Source organism: Capsicum annuum, chromosome 6 (assembly GCF_002878395.1).
Source record: "Capsicum annuum cultivar UCD-10X-F1 chromosome 6, UCD10Xv1.1, whole genome shotgun sequence".
Lineage (NCBI taxonomy): Eukaryota > Viridiplantae > Streptophyta > Magnoliopsida > Solanales > Solanaceae > Capsicum > Capsicum annuum.
Genome location: NC_061116.1, coordinates 148699310 through 148703785, shown reverse-complemented (window position 1 = coordinate 148703785; position 4476 = coordinate 148699310). Strand labels below are relative to the sequence as shown.

The following is a 4476-nucleotide window of genomic DNA, read 5'->3' as shown; positions in this document are numbered from 1 at the left end:
TTCTTGTATGTTCTTGCTGGTTGGGAAGGATCTGCACATGATTTTAGAGATACCATATGGTCTTCAAATTCCGCAAGGTATCTTATTCAATATAAAGTAGTTTATATGAAAAGTAGTTGAACAATGTATATTAATTAACTTTAGTTTGACTTTGAAGATAAATACTATCTTATAGATGCAGGATATGGACTTCGTAAAGGGTTTATTTCTCCTTATCATGGAATACGCTATCACTTGCAAGAGTACAATAATTGTCCTCCCCAAAATGAAAAAAAAAATATTCAATCTTCGTCATGCATCATTGAGATCCTCGGTTGAACGTGCCTTTGCTATTCTAAAGAGACCATTTCGTGTGATTGACAATGAACCTTTTTGGGACTTTAAGATACAAGTGAATGTGGTATTAGCGTCATGCATTTTACATAATCACATAGTTGATTTGGATCCAAATGACATGATAATACAAGAAGTAGATGCTGAAGCAGTAATTCAACCTCAAAATATTCAAATTATTCAAAATTCTCAAGGAAGTCAAAGCTATCAAACACAAAGAGAAAGGCATGAAGAAGCTAGACAATGGTCATAAAAAAAAGATGCAATTGTGCATGCCATATTTATAAATTATGATAGGTGGAGGAATGAGGGCCATTAGTGTATTAAGAAACTTTGATAGCTAAATAGATAATGCTGCTTATTTTTTATTTTGATATTTTCTTATTTCTTCGTCTTGTTGTATTAATTGGGAAGATCCTGTATGAAAAAAATACTTCTATGACTCATTATTATTTTTCTATTAGTTTTGAGTGTTCTTTTTACTGCTCTTTTTCTTTGGTATAAGTATAGTTCACAGGTTTCTGCTAATTTGTATTTGTGTTCTGTTGAGTGTGACGTAGTTTCTTGATTTGTAACAGTAAATAATGAGGAAAAAAGGAGAGAAGCAGTTTAGGTGGTCAAAACCAATGGAATATTTGATGTTGGAGATTCTAGCTGATGGAGTAAAACAAGAAAATAAATCGACGAATCAGTTTAAGACCAGCTCGTTTAATCGTGTTTTGAATGCCATTAATGAACAACTAGGAATGGATTGTTCATCTAAGCATGTGGAGAATCATCTTAAAACAATAAGAAACACTTGGATTACAATTCAAATTCTACTAAACAAAAGTGGTCTTGGATGGGATGACAACTTGAAGATAATTACGGATAGTCCCGAAGTCTATGCTGTCCATATTCAGGTAAAATGTGCTTATTTGCTTTACCTGTTACTGATTTCTTTTGTGATGATTGGTAGTTCTATTACTTTATTTTTTGAATGAAATTGTGTTTACATTTCCACGTGGCGAGCTAGCGATTATTTTCTTAAGTGTGAATAGAGTCAGAATTTCTTATTTGTTTGTTCATTTTTTTCGATTGATATTGATAACATTATTTTAAGAAGTAAAATTATCTGAATATGAGATGTTAGGATGGATTGAGAATATGGTTAGTGAAGTGATGGTTTCTGTTTTGTTTCACATATGTATATTTTGGATGAAAACAAAGTTTTAGAGCAACATACTATAGTTTGGACATTCTCATGCTAGTTATCTGCTGTGGATTTGTTGTTGTATCTAAACTTATATTTGCGAAGTCTGAAATTGAAAATAAAGTACCGCATGGTAAATTATTTCCTCTATTGCCCCATTTTATGTGTTTAGTGTTTGATTGGACATGGAATTTAAGATATTATTTTGGCTAATATGATATAATATTAGCTATAGCAGAAAAGATAGTCGAATAGTTGAAAAGTTAATTTAATCGAGAAAACATCACACTAGAGTTCTAATGGTTTAATCAATTTGAATTCATGATAGTTGAATATAAACTGAATATTATCAAATATATTTGGACCTCACAAAATGGAAAGAGCCATAAAATTGAAAAAAGTTGCTAGTATCTTTTGGATGTCAGAAGAGTTGTTGATTCTTGAAACACGAGCATAATTTATTTTGTGGGGTAGTACAGATAGCTTCATAGATGATAAATCCCAATTTCTTCTGGGTGATATAATATGATGTCACTGAGATGCGTCGTTCTAAGTGATTTTTTATTTCTGATGGACTCTTCTGATGGTTGCCATTTGCTGGATTCAAATTGAATTCTGTAAGCCAATATTTCTTGATAATGTCATGTGTGGTTGTGTTATCTTCCCTTGGTGTAGGATATACCACCTGAGAGATATTTTACCTTACCAAATAAAAATGTCTTATCAGTATGTTCACTTACTCCGGATTTTCTAGCTTATCATTTGGAATAGCCAAATGATAAGTAAGTTGATGCATGTTTATTCTTGCAATTTTGTGTGTGCAAGTCCTTCCTCGGGCCCCGCGCATAGCGGGAGCTTTAGTTCATAGAGTTGCCCTTTAAGACCATTTACTAACTTTGTGATTTTCAATGAGGTTTATATTCATGTGTGTCAGACTGCTCCTTTCAGGAGAAGAGAAGGGATAATGAGCTTTGGGGAAAAAGAGGAATTATAATAATGCCATATTTAGTGAGGTAAGCACAGAGATAATGGTAAGGATAGAATAGGGAGATCCAAAAGAAACTCAGTCCAAGCACATATATTTGTTGCTTTTACGTTCGTGGGTCTACATATGAGTCTTCTAATGACATTATCGCTCACTGAACGGTACTAGAAATTAGATGTTATAACTTTTCTTAGAGCGAATAAGGTTTTTGATCGAGAGATTTTTTGGTCGAGCGAACAATGTGTGCATAAGTGTCTTTGGTATGTGCGGGTATGTTACAACTAGGTGGGTGTCATAGTTATTATTTCTTACTCCTTTCTTCCCCTTTTTCGTGTTGCCCTTATTTATCGTAGGTCATATTTTCTCTGTTTTCTATTTTTTATTATTCCTTATCCCTGATTTTTTGGTTGTGTCATTCATCCCCTTGTTACTATTCTTTATCCTGAGCCGGAGGTCTATCGGACCTGATTACTTTCGGTTGTTTCACCTTGATAAATACAAGAGACTGTGCGAGGATTGAGAATATAGGGACCTGCATTTGGCTGTATTAAGATAATTTGGAATTTTTTTAAAAAAATAGACACTTTTTAACCCAGTTCTAACAGAATTAGAAATCGATAAAGCAGAGTATCTAACAGTGACTAACAATGTCATCTCAGAGAAAGTGCATGTCATTTGCATATTCATAATAGCAGTCCTTGCTGATGTTAACCAGAAGCCTGAAACAATTGAACCTGAGAAATGTACTGATTGGGATTGGTATGAATTAAACAATCTCCCTAAACCACTCTTTAGTCCTTTAGAAGATATGGTCCAAAGTGGCTTCAACCCTTTTCCAACTAGAACTAGTTAACTATTTTGCTAAGCATTTAGGATTTGATGCATTTTTTTTGTGGTAATGGCAAGTGATTCTATAATGTGATATTTTGAAAGGGTTGTTTGGTGCACTAAGCTTTTGCTATAGCAACGTCCTCGTTGATAGTCTAAAAAAATAGTTCTGTTTGTGCTTAATGAATTACAAGCGAAAAGTCCATTTTATGTAGCTATGTTCTATTGTGGTTTTTAGTTCTTAGTTAAGGTCCTAGATTGGACATTATCTGATAAGGAATATGTTTGTATATTACTTTGTTTACACTGGTATGTTACTAACAATTATTTATTGTACTTGTAACGGAATGTTTATGTTACATTAATCTATTAGAACCAAATAAATTTGACACTAAATTTCTATAATCTTTGTGTTGTAGGCACATTCAAATCATGACAAGTTCATCAACAAAAAAATTAAAATATTTGACGAAATGTCTCTTGTGTGTAGAAATAATCGGGCTAGGGAAGATTGTGCTAAATCATTTGAAGATATAGATTTTGATAGTTTTTCTGAGAAAGATAATGATAATGATGTTGAAGGACCATCCATCGAAAAAGGATGTGCAAGTAATAGAAGCTTCTCAAATCAAAGCAAGTTGCAAAAGAAAACGTTCTTTTGAGGTGCAGATGTCGTAGGTGATATATCAATAAAGTTTGGATAAGTGACAACAACAATCGGTAGAATGGTTGATAGTCGTCTAGATGTGATAAAGTTGTATGAAGACGTTATGGCAATGGAAGGTTATAGTGAAGAGTTCCTCGGTGATGCTTTTGATTATTTGGTGCAAAGCGACACTTTAGCTAAGGCATTCATGGTCAAAAATCAAAATCTTCGTAAGGTGTAGTTGGAACAATTCAAGCAACAACAATAGTGACACCTATTAGTTGGTTTAGCTTCATAGGATTTGGAAGCAATTATTATTCGCACGCTTTTGTTTTTGATAATGTATTATGTATTTGCTTCCAAACTTCTCTCTTTTCTTTTGTTTTTGATAATGTATCGTGTATTTGCTTCCACACTTCTCTATTTTGTGCATTTGTGAGAATTGATTAGGAAGCTTGAATTATGTAAGTAATAGTTGCTTAAATTTTAGCA

General features: G+C 33.0%; 1 pseudogene; it reads left to right on the top strand.

Moving 5' to 3' along the window:
• The first annotated feature begins 959 nt into the window (after positions 1-959).
• On the top strand, positions 960-4252 carry LOC107874155 (annotated as a pseudogene).
• Positions 4253-4476: the final 224 nt, after the last annotated feature.